Consider the following 21,231-nt stretch of genomic DNA (forward strand, 5'->3'; position numbering starts at 1 on the left):
TCTGTCTCCATTTTAAAAGGATAGAGGTAAATCTAGAAGCTAGCAGTCAACTCAAGAATGATGTGGGTAGGGTGGAAAAGCAAGGAAAACAGTCTTGAATGCTGGTGCTCATCACCAATTCGACCAGTACACTAGAAACCTCTCCATTGGAGCCTAGGACAGGGAGATGGGAAAGTAAGGACTGGAAGACGTTTTAATAAAGTATGAAATAGTGTGCACAGGCTTGAGTAGTTCTTTTTTTGTGTTTGTTTTTGTCAGTCATGAGGCTTGAATTCATAGCCCGGGCACTGTCCCTGAGATTTTTGGCTCAAGGCTAGTGCTCTACCAAATTTTTTTATTATTTTTTAATTGTGAAAATACTGTACAGAAGGGTTACAATTACATGGGCAAGATAATGAGTACATTTCTTATCAAGCATTGTAGCCTCCTCCCTTATTTCCCCTTCCCATCCCATCCTTCCCCCACCTCCCACCCAACCCTCCCCCTCCCCACCAAAGTTGTAAAGTTCGTTTTTGACATAATGACTTGTACGTCTCATTGTTTCAATGGGTCCACCTGTATCCCTATTTAAACGATTTGTTTTTTCCCTTCCCCTCCACAAATTATACCAACATCAAATACAGTGAAAGCAGGGGTTATACCGTGGGGGAGGGACATACAAAGCAACAAAGAAATCATCTTATAAATATGTTAGAAACAATCGCATGAAAGAAAAAAACATTTGAAGATAAGTATTCAAATGTTTGGGGTTTTTTTTCATGCTCTACCAATTTGAGCCACAGCTTCACTTTCATTTTTCTGGTGGTTAACTGGAGAAAAGAGTCTCCTGGGGGACTTTTCAGCTTGGGCTGGCTTCAAACAATGATCCTCAGATCTCAGCCTCCTGAGTAGCGAGAATTACAGATGTGAGCCACCAGCACTTGGCTGTACATCACTTTTATAATTATAAAATTTAAAGTTAGAAATTAAAAATAAAACAGAATAACCAAAATTAAGTTCACACGATGCCATGCATAATGTCATATATATATATATGAGTGTGGTAATGTGTACCTGTAATCCCATCTGCTCAGGAAGCAGAGGTAGAAGGATCAAAGTCAGAGGCATTTCAGGCAAAAACTGGTGTCCTAATCTGAAAAACAGACTAAAAACACGGAATGGTTAGAGGCATGCCTCAAGTGATTTTGCACCTACCTGCCTAGCAAATGTGAAGTCCTGAGTTCAAATCCCAGTACTGCCAAAAGAAAGAAGAAAAGAATATGAGTACCATTCCAGATACCCTGATGGAATTACTTCTGCATTTGATCTGATTCTTATTTACTGGACAATTGGGCAAAGAACCCCTTAGAGCCTTAGTCTCCTTCTCTGTAACATAGGTTAGCAGGGGCATCATAAAGTTGTTTTGAAGACTTAAAAATGTCTGGAAAAGCTGAGTACTGGTGGCTCATGCCTGTAATCCTAGCTACTCAGGAGGCTAAGATCTGCTTATCACAGTTCAAAGCCAAGTAGTCCATGAGACTCTTATCTCCAATTAACCATCTAAAAACTGGACGTGGTAGGTACTGTGGCTCCTAGTGGTGGAGCACTAGCCTTTAATAAAGAGCTTAGGGACAGTGCCCAGGCCCTGAGTTCAAGCCCAATGACCAACAACAACAACAAAAATTACTATAACTATAGAAATAACTATAGAATTGTGAAGCTTTACATTAAAGATGCATATAAAGTACCACACAGGATAAATGGTCAGAAACTGGCATCTATTATTACTCTTCATTATACTTAAACCATTTTCTTAATTTTACAGTTAAAAACCTTAATGGATTTTTTTTTTTTTTTTTTGCTTCTGCATTGTTGTTTTAACCAAGCTGTGCACAGTGGATTAAAGCCCGAGGTTCCCACTATTTGGATATTGGAGATTGAGAGGATTGCTGTTCAAAGACAGATTGAGCAAAATGTTAGTGAGACCTACATCTCAACCAATACGATTCTGGGGGACAGGAGGATGGTATGCATCCGACATCTCAGGTTTGCAGGAAGCGTAGGTTAGGAGGATGGTGGTTCAGGCCAGTCTGGAAAGTAAATGTGAGACCCTATCTGAAAAACAACTTAAAGTGAAATCGCCTGGAGACATGGCTCAAATTGTAAAGCACCTACTTAGCAAGCACAAAACTCTAAGTCTAAACTCCAGTAGTTTGGGAGAAAAAAAAAAGCTGAGGGTTTTTTTGTTTGTTTGTTTTTTGTTTTCAGTGCAGTAACTGTTCTTAAACAACACAAGTTTCTTTTTGTTTGAAAACTGCCTGCGGGAAAGGATGAAGACATTCTGTTTGTGGCTTCCTTCTAGCCCCAGACCAACTCAACTTGAATAATATTCCAGCAGAATATTGATGTCACCAGATGTTTTATTATTACATATATTGATCCCATTCACAACCTGGTTTCATTTTGTTTGTTGGTTTGTGTTATGGGAAATCAAACCTTCCAACCTTATTTCTAAAATGAAGCAAGGCAACTAGTTGTATGATTCAGGGAGTGGGTGGGAAGAGAGGGAGAGAGAAGATAAAAGGAAATCAAAAGAGGGGCTGGGAAGGTGGCTAAGTAGTAGAGTACTTGCCTTACATGCATGAGGCTCTGGGTTCATTCCTCAGCACCACATAAATAGAAAAGGCTGGAAGTAGCATTGTGGCTCAAGCCTTGAGCTGAAGAGCTGAGGGACAGCACTCAAGCTCAGAGTTCAAGCCCCATGACCGGCAAAAAATTAAAAAAAAAAAAAATATATATATATATATATCACATTTTCTTAATCCATTCATCTACTGAGGGGCATCTGGGTTGATTCCATATCTTAGCTATGGTAAATAATGCTGCAGTAAACATAGTTGTGCTGGTAGCTTTAGTGTGGTCTTGTTTGTGAACATTTGGGTAAATGCCCAAAAGTGGGATTGCTGGGTCATAGGGGAGTTCTATGTGGAGTCTTTTGAGGAACCTCCACACTACTTTCCAAAGTGGTTGAACAAGTTTACACTCCCACCAACAATGCAGTAAGGTTCCCTTCTGTCCACATCCCCTCCAGCATCTGTTGTTATTAGAGTTCTTGATTCTAGCCATTCTAACTGGGGTGAGGTGGTATCTCAGTGTTGTTTTGATATGCATTTCTTTTATGGCTAGAGAGGTTGAGCATTTCTTCATGTGTCTATTGGCCATCCTTCTTTCCTCTTCAGAGAAGTTTCTCTTTAAGTCTTTAGCCCACTTATTTATTGGGCAGTTGTTTCTTGGAAGATTTGTTGTAGGGGGATTTAATTTGTATTTGATATTGTTATAATTTGTGGAGGGGAAGGGAAAAAACAAATCGTTTAAATAAGGATACAGGTGGACCCATTACAACAATAAGACATACAAGTTGTTATATCGAAAATGAACTTTACAACTTTGGGGGGGGGAGGAGGGTTGGGTGGAGGGAGTAGGAGGAGGATGGGATGGGAAGGGGAAACAAAGGAGGAGGCTACAATGTTTGATAAGCAATGTACTCATTATCTTGCCCATGTAATTGTAACCCCTCTGTACAGTATTTTCACAATTTAAATAAATGAAAAAAAAAGGGAAAGGGTGGAGGGAGGGAAAGAGGGGGAGGGAGAAAGAAAGAGAAGGAGGGAGAGAGGGAGAAGATAAAATCTACCAAATCTAACAAAGAAGAGATCAAAATATAGAAACTAAAGTAGATAGTAAGAAAGTCAGCTTCAGTACCGGTTTGATCAGTTATTTCAGTTAGGTCGCCAATTTCCTGCTTTTGGTTTCTTGATAGCATCGGCAAGGGCTCAGCCACTGGAGGAGACTGGATGTTGGAAGGCACAAGACCACCCTGGGCAATCTTTGCAAGTTGCTACAAAACTTTCATTATTTCAAAGATTTTAAATGTTTGAAAAGAATATAAATGTATGTGTATATATATATATATATATATATATATATATATCACATTTTCAGGAAGGAAACATTCTAAAGCTTTCAAGGAATTGGAGTATAAAAGGGTCTTCAAACAGGAATAGTGTGTGAAGTGGTGGTCTTGATTTCAAGTGCTGTGATTGTCATGCAGATAACCAGTCGTGTGTTCCCTAATGCAAACCCACACGGCGTGGTGCCAAAGATAAAATCAGCATAAGTGCACTTCTGTGTGAAGGCAGTCCAGCTGCTCCCACAGCTGGCATGGAGACATTGCTACGCTTCATAACGTCCTAGCCAGTATGTTCCAACAGAGCCTTTGATAAATGTTGGATCACAGATATATTTTGGAGGAGTGGATAGTCTAGACTTTGAACTCAGAACCTAGCAGTTATTTAGGCAGTTGCTCTACCTCTTAATCTATACTCAGGGCATTTTCGCTCCCTCCCATTCTCCTTCTCCCTCTCCCCCATTCTCCCTTTCCCTTTCCCATTCTCCCTCTCTCTCTACCCCCTTCTCCCTCCGCCTTCTCATATGAGATATGTTCTCACATGTTTGCTCAGGGTCCAGCCTCTTATCATGAGCTTCCTACTACCACCTACCATGTAGCTGAGATTATAGGCCACTAGGCCCAGCCCTTAGAATCTAAAAAGTTTTAAGTGATGAAGATTTAAAAATCAGTAGCACATTGAGTGACCCCTATCCTACATTGTCCTGTTGTACCAAGAGGAAACCAAGACTCACAGAGGTCATTTTACTTGTGTGGAATCACAGAGCTTAAAAAGAACCAAAGTTAAGCCGGGCATTGGTGGCTCACACCTGTAATACTAGCTACTGAGATCTGAGATCCTAGACTGAGATCTGAGGATTGTGGTTCAAAGCCAGCCTGGGCAGGAAGAAAATTTTTTTTTATTGTGAAAATACTGTGTACAGAGGGATTACAATTACATGGGCAAGATAATGAGTACATTTCTTATCAAGCATTGTAGCCTCCTCCTTTGTTTCCCCTCCCATCCTCCCTCCGCCCCCCCCCCACCCAATGCTCCCCGCCCCGCCCCTCTCCCCCCCACCAAAGTTGTAATCGTTTTTGCCATAACGACTTGTACATTTCATTGTTGCAATGGGTCCACCTGTATCCCTATTTAAACGATTTGTTTTTCCCCTTCCCCTCCACAAATTATACTGACATCAAATACAGTGAAAGCAGGGGTTATACTGTGGGGGAGGGACATACAAAGCAACAAAGAAATAATCTTATAAATGTGTTAGAAACAATCGAATGAAATAAAAAAAACTTTTGAGTACATATCTTAGGGTTCATTTCCCTAACATTACCTTATCTGACCTTTTCTGCTTGACTCAGACATATACTAGATATTGCAAATAAGGGAAACCATGGGACCTATGTTTCTTTGGGCCTGGCTTACTTCTGGGCAGGAAAATCTTATCTCCAATAAACCACCAGAAAACTGGAAGTGGTGCTGTGGCTCAAGTGGTAGAGCACTAGCCTTGAGCTGAAGAGCTCAGAGACAGCCCCCAGACTCAGAGTTCAAGCCCCATGACCAACAAAAACAGAGGAGGAAGAGGAGGAGGAGGAGGAGGAAGAGGAGGAAGAAGAGGAATAGGAGGAAGAGGAAGGAGGAACCACCAAAGTTGAGGTTAAAATTCAGGTCTGGGAGAGAACAGGAAGGTGGAATTAGGCTTTTCCTACTAGCCATGCAGTGGGATTCTTTTTCTGTGTCTGGTGACTTGTATTATAGAATTGACCACTGAGCTGATCACTTGCCCTTTAAATCAGCAATAGGTACAAAGATTTTCATTTTCATTTCATAAGTCAAGGAGCTGTGACTTAGCAAGACTTGCTAACACGTTCAGAGTCACAGAGGTGATGGTCTCAGCATTTATCCTTTAACAGCAGCTACTATCAGATCTGGTCCTATTAACAAGGAAAAGACAGAGGGCAAAGAGCAGGTATTGTTATTACACATCATATATTTTCTAAGTCACCTGGCCATTCAATGTTGGGTACTTAGCAACTAGCCATTGGCTGAGTGAACTCCAGGGATTACATCATTGATGCTTATATGCTGATAATTGCATACCAGTAATGAATATTGTAGAAGAGAAGAAAGGATTATAGATGCAGTGATGGTAGGTGATAGGTAGGTAGGTAGATAGGTGGACTGGTAGATGAATAACATATAAGCATACATATATACACATGTAGACAAACATACATTGATACACGTAGTTCATATGTGAACAGTAGCTATACATAAACATATATAAAAATATGCATATGCATGAAGATACTCATGTGTATGAACATGCACATGGACATATACACATGTGTATGTACATATATAGATGTGCATGCATAAATAAGCAGCATGTATGTATATGTCCTTGTACATGCACCTAAAAATAGACATATACACACATGCATATATACATGCATACTTGCTCAGTATACCACTTTATTATTGATAATCCCCAAAACCTTTCATCTAACAGTGCTTCAAAATCCAAAACATTTTGAGAACCAATATAATGTGACCAGTGCCGGGGTGGGGGGGGAGGGGGGAAATCCCACATCTAAGCTTATGTGAAGGGAGCACTCAAAAATATAGCACAAAATTACACCTCCAAGCTGTGTGAAGTCCATCGTATATGAAGCAGATGAATTCTGTACTCAGAGTGAGGTCCCATCCTCAAGATACTTTGTTATAGCAATATGTAAATATTTCCACAAAATCCCACCTGTCACCTAAAACATCTCCAGTCCAAAGCATTTTGCTTGGACTAAGGGTCATTCAATGTAGACAGATGATAGATTTTTTTTTTTCAGTCCAGGCTCCACTCAAGATAATCCACACCCAGGAATGTCATCTTCAGACATTTTCACCATCAGAATCACTGGCCTCTTTGCCAAAACAGTGTGTTCTTACAGTGAGAGTAAAGGGAACAGATTTTTTATGTTAGTAATTCTTAGTTGGGAACTATTTCTTTTTTTCTGAATGATTCAGATTTTTCAGATTTTCTCAAAAATGAGGTCAGGTGGAGGGGGAAAAAATTTCATTTGGTGTTCAATTGATCAAGAAATGAGTCCCAGTGCTCTGTTTCTCTTAGTAAGTAAAGACCTAGCCAAGTTGTCCTCAAACATCCTCTCCTACCCCTGAATGCCAGCCAAGCTCCGGGGCAGAAGGTAACAGATTTCTGGAAAGAAACCTTGGGCGGCAGCAGCCAATCACGTGGGAATGAGGAAGGCTCTCTTACAACTGAAACCACAGAGGAGTTAGAACAGGAGGCAAGATAATTACCTACCTGGAGACTAGCCAGGAAAGCAGCCCGGGCCTCTTGTGAAAAATGCCATGGGAAATGTAATGACCACATGTGGTAAGGGGACCTAGGGTTCCTACCTGATCTGATAAGCAAGGTCAACACAGGACACTGATCCCAGAGACAGAAGGGACGGGTATTTATTATTTATCTAGCTCTTGCATCCCAGAAAGACTTCCCCGGATGCAGAGACCCATCTGAACACCTATCTAACAGCTTGCATTTGTTCTCTAGGGACCTAAAGAGCTCCTCCTTGTCTAATGCTAAATTCATCAGTCTGCTGGTAATGGGGCTTGAACTCAGGGCCTTGCACTCTCCCTTAGTTTTTTTTTCTCTCAAAGCTGGCATCCTACCGCTTGAGCCATATATCCACTTCAATACATAACCTGAAAATGAAGAAAAGTGAGGGAAGAGGGTGGGTTGGGAAGCATGGAAGAATGTCACAAAGGGTGACATTGATCAAGATGCACTGTATTCGTAATCTGCTTTGATGAATGGCAACTCCTTTTTACGACTACTTTAAAAAAAAAAAAAAAGAATGCAGTGGAAGTTAGAGAAAAGAATAATCAGCCTAGACTGGCACGCTCAGGGAAGGCCTGCTGAAGGAGGTAATACTTAACTGTTATTGAAAGATTCTATAGTCTATGGACCCTGAAAGATTCATATGTTGAACCCTAATCCCTAGTAAGAAGGGAAGTCTTGAGAAAGGTCATGAGGTCGTGAGAGCAAAACCCTCATGGATTGGCTTAGTGCCCTTATAGAGAGGTCCCAGAGAGCACACTTGTTTCTTTTGTCTCTTAGAGACAGTGAGAAGACAGACATCCATGAACCCTGAAGTGATCTAGACACTGAATCTGCCAGCCTTGAGCTTGGGCTTCCCAGCACTGTGAACTATGAAAAATGAACTTCTCTTCTGTATTATTTTTTACGATTCTTTCAGATATATCTGCCTGGGCTGGCTTTTAACCTCAGTCCTCAGATCTCAGCCCCCTGCGTAGCTAGGATTACAGGTGTAGCCACCAGCACTGGGGTCACCTAGTGAATTGTGGATGGATTGTTCCAAACTTACTTCCTCCGATCCCCAAGTCTTGCTATTTTTTTTTAATGGCATGATAGTTGAGGAGTGAGGTTTGGGCAGAATGCACACACACGGTGTTAAAGCTCAACTGGCAGGTGCCTGATATTTACAAACTGATAATAAATATTTGGTGAATGAATGAATAGATGAGTTACTGCATGTGCTGTCTATCTGTCCCACTTAGGATTTGAAGAAGTCACTGTTTTCTATGTGCCAGAGCCTCGTATTTGCAACCAGGACACCAATCCATCTGTCCATCAGCATTTTCAGCAATGTTTTCATTGCAGTGATTACCCGGCTTATTGAATTTAATTATGTGTCCTTAAGGTATTAGGGGAGGGGGTGCTCTTTCATTGCTGAAGGAGGAGGAGAATATCCAAACAAAAAGTCCCTCCTAGAATCCTAAGCTATATAAAACGTTATTTCTTGTTTTCTTTTTATTTCCCACAGAATCACTGTAAGTTATAAATTTGATAACAGCTATTTTGATATCTATATGTAGGTTGCTCTTATTCCTACTCTTTCTAAATCTTTAAAAAGATAAAACAAACTAGGCATCAGTGACTCATGTCTATTATTGTAGCTGCTCAGGAGGCTGAGATCTGAGGATTGATGTTAAAATAAGCCAACCTGGGCAGGAACGTCTGTAAGACTCTTACCTCCAATTAATCACAGACAAAACAGGAAGTGGCACTGTGGCTCAAGTGATAGAGTGGTAGAGTCCTTGAGCAAAAATTGCTCAGTGACAACACCCAGACTCAGAATTTAAGTCCCATGATAGGTAAAAAAAGAATTCTGCTTTGTGGTCTGACTCTTCCACCATACTCAAGAAAGAGTGAGCATGTTGACATTTGGATAACATAGTATCTAACAATAACTAATGCTCTCATATTCAAAAGGCTTTTATGTAGTAGACATATATATGTAGGAAAACCAAAAAATGAGATACAACACAGTTGGCCCAGGTCAGCTTTCCATCCAAACTATGTTCCCCATATCCTAAGGGATAAGGCTGAGTTGGGAGCACACAGGACATCTCTGAGGTCAATTTCCTTCTTCAAATTGGCCTGTGAGTAATATTTCACTTAGCCACTGGTTCCTGGCTTCAGAATGTCTTTTCTTTCTTTTGTTGGTTGTGGGGCTTGAATTCAGGGCCTGGGAGCTGTCACTGAGCTCTTTTGCTCAAGGCTAGTATTCTACCACGTTGAGCCACAGCACCATTTCTGGTTTTCTGGTGGATAATTGGCAATAAGAGTCTCACAGATTTCCCTGCCCAGGCCGGCTTTGAACTGTGATCCTCAGATCTCTGCCTCCTGAGTAGCTATGGCTGGGATTACCAGTGTGAACCAACCAGCACTAGCACTCAGAATGCCTTTTCTAATCCTGACATTGCCTTTTCTAATCCTGACATTGCCTTGGTTTTTGGTAAATGCTAAGCAATTAAGGATGCAGGGCCCAGCTCTCAGCACTAGGCCTGCTAAACAGTATTTGAAATTTCCAGTTAAGTATGATTTCAGATATTATACACCAAGAACTCTTAAAGTACTTCTTATGTTTAAAAACACATCTCCAATTCAAATTCACCTTGGTGGAGTTTTATTGGTTAAATCTGGCAACCCTACCTACTACCTATGTACCCATCCTTCCCCATTCAAGCATGTGTGATTAGATTATTGCCCCTCAACCTCTTTAAACAGACATTCCAGAGCAGCTCCAGCCTCAGTGCCCTGTGGGTGCCCCTATGGGAACCCACGGTGACTTCTTATTTGTCACTGAGATCTCAGAGATGAGCTCATTGTTGATTTTTACTCTGTAGAATGTGAGCTCCTTGCTAGTAAGGACATCATTACTTGTGTCTCCTTATTTTCTAGTCCCATAAAAGACACATAATCAACACTTGTCAAATGGCCAAGGAAGAAGTACCTCAGTTAGGTTGCTAAATGCCTTTGGTACAAGTCAGAGAATCTCTAAGCATTAGGACCAGAGAAAGGGCTGGGGTTACAAGGAAAAAAACATATTTTTCTTTCTAGAAAACAATAACCTTGGTTAATCCATTCAAGCAACATCTGTCTCCATATAGCACCAACCTTTCTTAATTGCAATTAAGTATATCTTCTACCATACGAAAATTATCCCCACCTCTCCATTTAAATTTCTTATAAAAGCCCCATCTATTCATCATTTCCTTCCTTCCTTCCTTCCTTCCTTCCCTCCCTCCCTCTCTCCCTTCTCTCTCCCTTTGGTACCTGGGGTTTGAATTCAGAGCCTGGTCTCTGTCTCTGAGATACTTTGCTTGAGGCTACCACTTGAGCCAGAGTTCAACTTCCAGCTTTCTGGTGGTTACTTGGAGATAGAATTCTTACGGACTATCCTGCCCCAACTGGCTTCAAACCATGATCCTCAGATCACAACCTCCTGAGTAGCTAGGATTACAGGCATGAGCCACTGGTTCCTAGCCTCTCTTCATTTTCCTGAGGACTAAAGTCACATTGGCTTAGATGAATATTGTATGACCCTTATTTTTCGCTCTTAGTGATTCACCATGGAGATGGGGTGGGTCTTAAAGAATAGAACCAGCTGGGTGCCAGTGGCACAAGCCTGCGATCCTAGCTACTCAGAAGGCTGAGATCTGAGGATTGCCGTTCAAAGCTCGCCTGGGCAAGAAAGTCGGTGAGACTTTTATCTCCAATTAACCACCAGAAAACTGGAAGTGGTACTGTAGCTCAAGTGGTAGAGTGCTCACCTTGAGCGAAAGAGCTCAAGGATAGTGCCTAGGCCCAGAGTTCAAGCCCATGACTGAAAGAAAAAAAAAAGAATAGAACCAAATTTAAGGACTTCAGGTATTCTTCGCTTACTATTGGTAGAAGTGGCCTTTACCAATCCTTTCCCAGACAAACCTGTTTGAGATCTTCTTTGCTAAATGCTAGAAAACTTTCAAGTATGTCCTGAGACATATAATCATTCCCAACTTACACTATCCATTTGCAGCCGTATCCCTCCTCTTTTTGAGAATCCTCAGAAGGGGCTCTATCCTCCTGAGCATCACTGGTACCCAAGTCAAGAGTTGGGCAGCCCATAGGTACAGCAAGGGGGCGCTCGTACAGGAACATCTCCATGTTTCTCTCTATGACTGTCTCCATTTTTAGACAAATGATGGTCATCACTATGTGGCAACTGTTATGTTTACCTGTATGGCAGTTAGCATAGGGATGGTTGGTTCCAAGACCAAATCACTGCAGGCCTGTCGCAAGCAGCAATATCATTTTAATTCATTATTCAACATTTACACAAGCTTAGCCTTCATTTGGTATAGGTAATAGCTAGCAAGCCAAGTTTCTTTTATGAAAACCGAGAATCCAAACAGAGAGTAATTACTCAGAGGAGGGAGAAACCACCCGCAGTCAAATAGTACCACTCTAAATATTGACACTGTATACTTTCCGCTCTGTGTTAACTGTGTCGATTCCATTGCCTTCCAAGTGCAATGCTGTCTTTGGAACAAAGAAATGCATGCAGAAGAGAAAGGTATTAGATAAAGGGAAGTAATAAGCAGATTGAAAGTCTATACAATTGCATGGGAAGTCAGAAACAAGGAAGGAAATGTGGAAAAAAGAGGGAAAAGGAAGCTGGGTGCTGGTGGTTCACACCTGTAATCCGAGCTACTCAGGAGGCTTAGATCTAAGGATCACAGTTCGAAGCCATCCCAGGCAGAAAAGTCCGTGAGCATTGCATCCCCGAGTTAAACCACTGGCAGACAGGAAGTGAAGCTGTGGCTTAAAGTGGTATCATGATAGCCTTGAGCAAAAGAGCTCAGAGATAGTACCCAGGCTGTGTTCAAGCCCCACCCATGACCAACAAAAAAAGAAAAAGAAGGAAAGGAAGAAAGGAAAGAAAAAAAGAAAAGGAAGGAAGGAAGGAAGGAAGGAAGGAAGGAAGGAAGGACAAAGAAAGAAATGGGGGAAGGAGACAATAGACCACATTTACACAGTAATCATAGATTATCTACCCCCCCTTCCCCCCCCCCCCCCCCCCCCCCGCCAATGTGGATGGCTTCTAGTTGTTCCGGTGCCATGTGATTTATATCCATTAGCTTACTTACTGCTCACAAAAATCCTGAAAATTCTATGATGCCCATTTTACCTACCAGCCCTGAGGTCTAAAGAATCAACCATTAATGTAGAACCATTCAGTTCCCAGGATATCAACTTCTAAGCTTAGCTTGCTCTAGATCTATTATTCTACCTCCCAAAGTGACTAAATCTCTATTATTATTGTTTTGTGTTTTCCTTTCCCTGGTAATTATCTATATCAATGACCTATCTTTTCATGTCGATGAATCAGGTGCCAGTGGCCTATTCCTGCTATCCTAGTTATTCAGGAAGCTGAAATTTGAAGATCATGGTTTGAAGCCAGCCTAGGCAGGAAAGTCCATGAGACTCTTATCTCCAATTGACCATCAAAATGCCAGAAGTGGAGCAGTAACTTAGGTGGTAGAGTACCAGCCCTTCAGTAGAAAAACTCAGGACAGCCCAGCCCCCTGAGTTCAAGAGTTCAAGGTCCCATTATCAACACACACACACACACACACACACACACACACACACACACACACACACACACACACACACACACACACACACACACACACACACACACACACGAATTTTCCTTGAGATTATGGTGCCTCTGGCTCAGTCCAGGATGGAAGAACAGAATGCGGATTATCCCCAAGGCCTTTCTGATCCTTGAGGAAATGACTTTGGGAGTGGAAATAGTCACATGTCCTAAAAAAATCAGTTCTGACTTTCTTGTTATAAGAAGTCAGACCTCAAGGAGACATCAAAGTAGAAAGGGACTCCAAAACTATTTATTCCCAGAAAGAACTTGGAAAGCACATGTTTCTGATCTCCTATCTCCTCTGTCTACCAAAAAGAAAAAGAAATAGAAGAAACCACGTTTCTTGTCAACCTTGAATCTAGACTAGTGTCTTGTTCTCCATGCTAACTAGCTTTGTTCATGAGGGCAGTGCTAACTGGAGAGCCATGCTGGTTTGAGCCTGGAAACCTGGTTATTAATTATGAATGCTTCAACCTAAGGAAGAACCTGCAAGTATAAATGTCTGGCACTCACTTCCAACCAACACCTTAAGCTTGAGAACAGTCTACTCTGCTCACTACCAAATGCAAACTCTCTGTCCCTCCCTACTAAGTTTGGGGATATTAGTAGCAATCCTTTCCCAATTAGAATGAGACACAAAGCAATTGAAATGTACAACATTGATAAGGGATCTTGATTTTTTTCTTCTAGTGATATATGTTAGAAATTGTACATGTGGTTTGGGAAGGTGGCTCAGTGGTAGAGTGCTTGTTTTGCATGCATGAGGCCCTGGGTTCGATTCCTCAGCACCATATAAGCAGAAAAAGCCGGAAGTGGTGCTGGGGCTCAAGTAGTAGAATGCTAGCCTTGAGCTGAAGATCTGAGAGACAGCACCCAGGCCCTGAGTTGGGGCCCCACAACCAATAAGAGAGAGAGAGGGGGGGGGAAGGAAGGAAGGAAGGAAGGAAGGAAGGAAGGAAGGAAGGAAGGAAGGAAGGAAGGAAGGAAGAGAAAGAAAGTTGTATGCTTGCTACCTGAAATAAGAAGCTAAGGTCAGTACAATACTGTGTAATTTAAGATCTAGTCTCACATACACAATCACTGTCAGTATTTCATCTATCGTCCTAGGTATTTTTCTGTAGACTTACCTGTATGTATGTATTGTGTGTAATATATATATATATACTTTTTCTCCGTACTAAAGCATGGTTCTCTTCCCTAAAGAAGATAGTATAAGAGGTTTGATTGTATCTTATTTTCCCCCAGTCATGGGGCTTAAACTCAGGGTCTGGGTGCTGTCACTGAACTTTTTTGCTCAAGGCTCTAGCACTTTGAGCCTCAGCACCACTTCCAATTTTCTGGTGGTTAATTGGAGCTAAGAGTTTCACAGACTTTCCTGCCAGGGATGGCTTTGAACTGCAATCCTCAGATCTCAGCCTCCTGAGGATTACATGTGTGAGCCACTGGTGTCTGGCTGCATCTTTTTTTTAATGATAAGAATAATGCCTCAGTAATCTATTTGGGTAGACACAGAACATTTTATTGTTTTGTCGTCAATTAATACAGCAAACATTTATCAAAGGTCTGCTTTACTCTCAGCTCTGTGCTGGGCCCAGGGAGGCAGAGGTGAATACAGACACCAGCACCCCAGTGGCATAAGCTATGACATCACCATCACCACATAATGTCTCCATTTTGCTCCTCAGGACCTATCAAGGTTGAAAACTGAACGTGTGAATTGGTGGAACAGTAGCCCAAGCTGGCACCCAAGACCTGGTGATGGTAGCCTAACAATATGTGAGCAGAATCAAGGAGATCCTTAGAATCAATTTGCAGATAATGTAAGATTATTTATTTATTTATTCACTTACTTACTTATTTTGCCAGTCTTGGGGCTTGAACTGATTTTTTTCTGAGTAATTTATTAAAGAGCAGAATCTCATAGACTTTCCTGCCTAGGCTGGCTTTGAACCTCAGTCCTCAGATCTCAGCCTCCTGAGTAGTTAGGATTATAGATGTGAACCATTGGTACCTGGCTAAGATTTTCTTATTCATGACTATCTTACGTGTGTGTGTGTGTGTGTGTGTGTGTGTGTGTGTGTGTGTGTGTGTGTGTGTGTGTGTGTGTGTGTGATGGGGCTTGAACTCAAGGCTTTGAGCACTGCCTTTGAGCTATTTTGCACAAGGTTAGCGCTCTACCACTTGAGCCACACCTCTAGATTTTCTTATTCATGACTATCTTACGTGTGTGTGTGTGTGTGTATGTGTGTGTGTGTGTGTGTGTGTGTGTGTGTGTGATGGGGCTTGAACTCAAGGCTTTGAGCACTGCCTTTGAGCTATTTTGCACAAGGTTAGCACTCTACCACTTGAGCCACAGCTCTACTTCTGGCTTTTTGGTAATAAATAGGAGATAAGATCTCATAAACTTTCCCACCTGGGCTGGCTTCAAACTACAATCTGATCTCAGCTTCCTGAGTAGGTAGGGTTACAGATGTGAGCCACCAGAAGCTAGCTAATTTCCTTACATTTAAGTGGACATTTGAAGAGTTGTGGTCATAGTGAAAACTAAAAATAATATTCGAAAAATGAACACACTGGAGTATTATTCAGCTATAAGCAAGAATGGAATTAGGTCGTTTACAGGAAAATTGATTGGCCTAGAGACCATATTAAATGAAGTAAGCCAGGTGCAGAAAGACAAAGATCACATCATTTCTCTCATATGGGTGCTAGACTTAAAAGATAAGCACATATATAAAACACATAGGATTGTGTGTTGTATCACATGTGCATATACATATGAATGTACATGTGTGCATACATAAATAACATACATCTACAGGAGAGAGTGAGAAAGAACAATATTTATAACTGTGAGACTGTTTGATGGTGTGGGGGGAGAAGGAAATGTTAGGATTAGGGGTGAACAATATCCAAATTCATTGTGCAAATGGCAAAACAAAAAGTTACTGAAAGCTGTTGAATAATAGGGAATAATGGTGAATGAGGAAAACAGGAGCCATTAAACACTTTTTTTTAGTGTTTGCTAATTGTTCAAAGACTTTATTCCACAGGAATATATAACAGGACCTGTCCAGGGTGTGGGTATTAGTGAGAGGGCTGAGGGAGGGTGAATGGAGAGGGCAAAGGAAGTGGATGTAGTCAAAATACTTTAGGTACAATGTGTTAAAAAGAAAAAGGTGAAGCATCTTGAGTTTGGTTTGGGAATGAGGAAGGGAAATTGGGAGGAGTGATGAGGGGTGACTCTACTCATGGTCCATTGTATGCGTACAAGGACATGTCACAATGAAACCCCCTTGTACAACTAATTGATGTAAATAAAAATGGTGATGGGAGCGCTGACCTAGGACCTGCACATAATGATGCTCAGGGAGAAGATGCCACTGTTAATAACGTTATCACTGTGGACTAGTATTACTGCAGCCTGGGCGAGGAGGAGGGAGAGGGAGATGTTCCCTTCCCTCGTCCATTAAGGGAGTATGCGGAAGCTGGTGAAAGTTGGGGACAGCTCATCTGCCACGGGTCTCTGTTTACATCTCCAATCACTCAAATGAAATATCAAAACAGATCCCCAGCTTCTCAAAGTGCTCATTACGTTAATTCCAACAGCACAGAGTTCTCCCTCAAAATAAATGACTCTGTCCATCTGTTTGTTTCCCTCTGCTAAACTGATTTCATGCTTTTCTGGGGCTAGGAAGAAACACTTCAAAAACAGTTGATGCAGACCAAGTAAGGACATCTACAGCCCATGTCACTGTACTCCCAGGACAGCAGAAGGTCTGGGAGATCACATGACTCTTCATGGTAGCAAGTCAGAAGGGCCAAGGTCCATTGTTTTGGTCCTGCCTTGTCTGGATCCACCAACAAGAAGGGCTTGTTTGGGTGAGTGCTACTGTTTTCCCCATTCATTTCATTTATATTTTGAATAAAATGCATCACCGGCAGGTGTGGGGTTGTGTGTGGGGGATAGACATGTACAGCTACTCCCAATCATTGTGCTTCCAGTAGTTTAGGATGACAGACACACAACCATGCCCAGCCATTACTTCAGCTGGAGTCTCTCAAATCATTCTTGGGCCATGATCCCTTGATCTTTGCCTCCCAAGTAGCTAGAATTATAGGCTGGAGCCACCGCACCTGGCTACAGCTCAGTTAATTTTTCTTCTTCCATATCCTTTTTATTATTAAGTTTTATAGTAAATTTTAACTAAGAGTTTTTTAAATGATTTATTATTTTCCTGCTTATCATTATGATATAAGTAATTGTGCCCATGCTGCTATACAGTTGTCATAAATTACATCAGGTATTTCTTCTGTTGGATAGACTTTGTTTCATGGGACATTTTACACAACACAGAACAATAACAAAGGTTCTGTTGCAAGCATAAAACACTCAGCTCTGTAACTGTGGTCATAACATAAGCCAGAGCAGGGAAAGCCAGGTTGTTGGATGGGATGGATCAAAAACAAAACAACAAACAAAAGCTGCCTATATAGTTGCTCAAAAAGCTGAGATCTTGCTTGAGAAATTTTACCTTTTGTAAACACAATTGTACAAAAAGACCTCTTTTCACTTAATGACATTTCAGTGTTTTTTGCACACACACAATGCTTACCCACAAATCAGACCTTGTCATGATGCACCTACATGAGTCAAATTTGCAAAAGATAGAAGAAAAAGTATCTGAAAAACCTTTGTACAATCCATTATCACCAGGAAATAACATAAAGAGGAAATATATGGCAAAGAAAAGTGTTAAACTCAGGCTCATCATTTAAAGGAGTAAGAAAAAGTAATGCACAGAGGAAAAAACACAAACAACAATAAACACTGAAAATGAACAATTACTGACAAGGTGTAGTATACAAGGATAGAGATGGTCTGTAGGAGCAGGCTAACTTTTAAGACCATTATTTACAATTCAATTGTTTTTTTCATTTAAAGTCTGGTTTTCCTCAGTGACTGAGTCCACCCTCATTTTCTATGTGCTGAAACTCCTTTTCAAATTCTTCTGTGACTCAGCCTCTGCCAATGTGAGCATTTCCTATTAATTTTCCCCTTCTTCTATGCCATGCTTCTGCCTTGGTTTTGGTACTCAGAAATTCATTCCACATGCACTCATACTCAGACCACAGAATTGGCAGACAGAAGACTGGTGGTCAGACAGCAACACCATTGCATAAGTGTCTTTTTAATGCACAGAAAGATTGACTTTGCTGACTTCTTCAGGCCAATATGGCTTTAATTCATTAAAAGCTCCTGGAATTTCATCAGCTGGAAGGAATGCCAACACAGATTTTAGGTTTAAACTGAAGTTTTCATCATGGCAATTTTATGACAAGGCTAATTCCTTCCCCACGATTCAGCTTTCTACCTTCTTATATAAGCTTGGTTTTGCCCTTGATGGAAACTGAGAATTTTCAGGAGGCTAGCTGTTGGGATGTTAACATTCAGGATTTTAGTATTTTGGGGTGGTGACTTGAGGATTATTTTTTAGCCTTTTAGAGATGTTGGTTTTTCATCATTTAAACATTTAGTATGACATCAGGGACTTGGTCTTTCAGGATTATACACAACACTGATTTTATCTGTGTCTTTGTATATTGAGAAATGGCTGGGACTGGAGGCATGGCTCAAGAGCACTAGTTGTGAACAAAAAGCCAAGTGAGAGCATGAGGCCTGGAGTTCAAGTCCCAGTGCCAGCGCGCGCATGCGTGCGCGCACACACACACATGCACGCACACGCTCACACTCACGTGTGCACACACACGTACACAGAGGAATTATGTACTCATCTATGTTTTATCATGTTTTTTAAATTAGAAATAAGTATTGAATTTTATCAATGTTTTCCCAAGCCTATGAAGATGACTGTGTATGTTCTTTTTTTCTTAGAGTTGTCAAAATAGTGAATAATATAGATTTTCTAGTGTTGAACCATTCTTGAATTCCTGGTATAAACCCTAGTAGTAGACTTTAGCAACTGTGACAAATACTTGAGAAAATCAGTGGGTGGGAAAAGAGATTTATTTTGGCTCTTGTTTGCAGAGGTTTTGGACCGTGATTCTCTGGTCCCATTGCTTTAGACCTGAGGAGAAGCTGAAACCCATGATGATGGCAGACAAGGAAGGAGGCAGAAGACAAAACCTCCCAGGAGGACACACCCCTAGGGACCTTGTGGACCCAGGTAGGCCTCACCCCCTGATGTTTCCATCTCCTCCCAAAATAACACCACTAGTTGGGGAACCTTAGCTTCAACACATGACCCTGTGTGAGACACTTTATTTTCAAACAGCAGCGTCTACTTGAAAATACTTTACAAAATTTACAGTTAGATACTAGTGGCTACTAGCTACTGTTTATCATCCTAACTACAATGAAGGCTGAGATTTAGAGGATTCAATTTGAAGCCAGCCTATGCAGAAAAGTGTTCAGGACCCCATGTCCAATGAACCAGCATAAAGCCAGACTAGAGGTGTGAATCAAGTGGTTAACATGGCAGCCATGAGAAAGTATAGCAAGCAAGTACAAAGCCCTGAGTTCAAAAACTAGTACCAGCAAAAAAAAAAAAATACCCTGAGGTAAGCCAGACACTTGTAATCCTAGCTATTCAGGAGGTTGAAATATGAGGATCATAGTTGGCAACAGAATGGGCAGAAAAGTCTTGGAGACTCATATCTCCAGTTCACTAGCAAAATCCAAAAATGGAAATACGGCTGAAATACCTTGAACAGAAAAAGCCATGCAAGAGTGTGAGTCTTACCGAATGCTGGTGGCTCAGGCCTATTATCATAGTTACTCAGGACCCTGAGATCTGAAGATCATGGTTCAAAGCCAGCTCAGGCAGGAATGATTGTGAGACTCTTATCTCCAACTAACTGCCAAAAATTTGGAAGTGGAGCTGTGGCTCAAGTGATGGAGCACTAGCCTTGAGCACAAAAGCTCAGGAACAGAGCCAGAACCAGAGTTCAAGCCCCAGGACTGGCATGCATGTGTGTGTGCCTGCACACACACACACACACACACACACACACACACACACACACACACACACACACACACACACACACACACACACACACACACACACACACACAATATGTCTAAATGTCTTTTGTTACCTTGAAGATTTTTAAGTTATTAATGTTGTACTTGACTCATAAAAACACTTGAAAATGTCCATTTTCTACCATTTGAAATAACCTATTATGTTTAGGGAATATCCAGTTTCTGAAAGTTTTGGATGTATTTCCTGTAAACACTAAACTGGGTCCATGCAATTTTGAAGGTGAGGGCAGTCCTTTAGCGAGGTTTTATTTTTAACTTCTATGAAATTTGCCTTTTTAAACTTACTGTGATCACTAAGGTCAGTTTGCTGAAGTACATTTATCTCTAAAACATTTTACATTTCCCCTAGTTTTCTACATTTACTTGCATAAATGGATACAAAGTAATATCTCAACTTTTCTTTTTTTCCTATATCAGTATAGGCTAATATATATTATGTATGTAAATATATACATGTTTATAAATATACATATATAGTTATATATTGTACATTACATATATATGTGTGTGTATATTTTTTCTGTTTTCTACTTCATTATTATTCCCTAATCATTATAATACTGTCTTTTTGGTTTCTTTTGCACTTCCATCTTTTATGTCTATTCTTTAACTTACTGATACAGATGTTTACTGCAAGTTGTCCTCTGATTATTGCTTCCAGTGTATCTTATGTTTTTATTGTAGTGGTTTGAATGTCATTGTTTTTTCAGGGTTTTGGTCATATCTGATTGTATCATTACAATGTGTTTAATTTATATTTGAGAGGAATTTGAAGCATTAATTTTATTTTTAATTTCTAATTACATTGCATTGTGCCCATAGCATGTGATTTTTAATATTTCTCTTTTATGCAATTTATGCTTTAGTATTCAGTTATTTGGCGGGAAATCTCCCTATATACTTGAGAAACAAACAGTCTATCAGAGTGCAATAAACTCTCTATATATAATATATATCCTCTAGACCCAGGCTATTGGTTATTCAGCTTAAATATTTCCATCTCACCTATATTTTATGTACTTGGCCCATTCCATACTGAAAGTGCTTCTTCATAGTTTCTGATTATTAGTGTGTTTCTTTGCTATATAGCTTTGCAAAGCACAATCTGTTAGTTTTGTTGTGTCTATTTTTTTTCCCCTAAGAGAAAGGGGCTGGAGGATTTTTTTTTTTTTTTTGGTCAAGCATGGGGCTT

At 40.8% G+C, this 21,231-nt stretch overlaps 1 protein-coding gene across 2 annotated transcripts in view; it reads left to right on the plus strand.

Annotated features, from left to right (window-relative positions):
- Positions 1–14,680: 14,680 nt before the first annotated feature.
- Positions 14,681–21,231, plus strand: part of Rora (RAR related orphan receptor A) — a 779,408-nt gene continuing 772,857 nt past the window's right edge. Inside the window, exons 1-3 of one of the 2 annotated variants that reach the window (XM_069995263.1) lie at positions 14,681–14,790; positions 16,665–16,852; positions 19,020–19,158. The gene's annotated coding sequence lies outside the window, so the exon portion shown is untranslated. The remainder of the gene's footprint in view (positions 14,791–16,664; positions 16,853–19,019; positions 19,159–21,231) is intronic. The other variant, XM_069995264.1, reaches the window with a different exon arrangement.

Source organism: Dipodomys merriami, unplaced genomic scaffold, assembly GCF_024711535.1.
Source record: "Dipodomys merriami isolate MVZ:Mamm:240054 unplaced genomic scaffold, mDipMer1.0.p SCAF_48, whole genome shotgun sequence".
NCBI classification, from domain to species: domain Eukaryota; kingdom Metazoa; phylum Chordata; class Mammalia; order Rodentia; family Heteromyidae; genus Dipodomys; species Dipodomys merriami.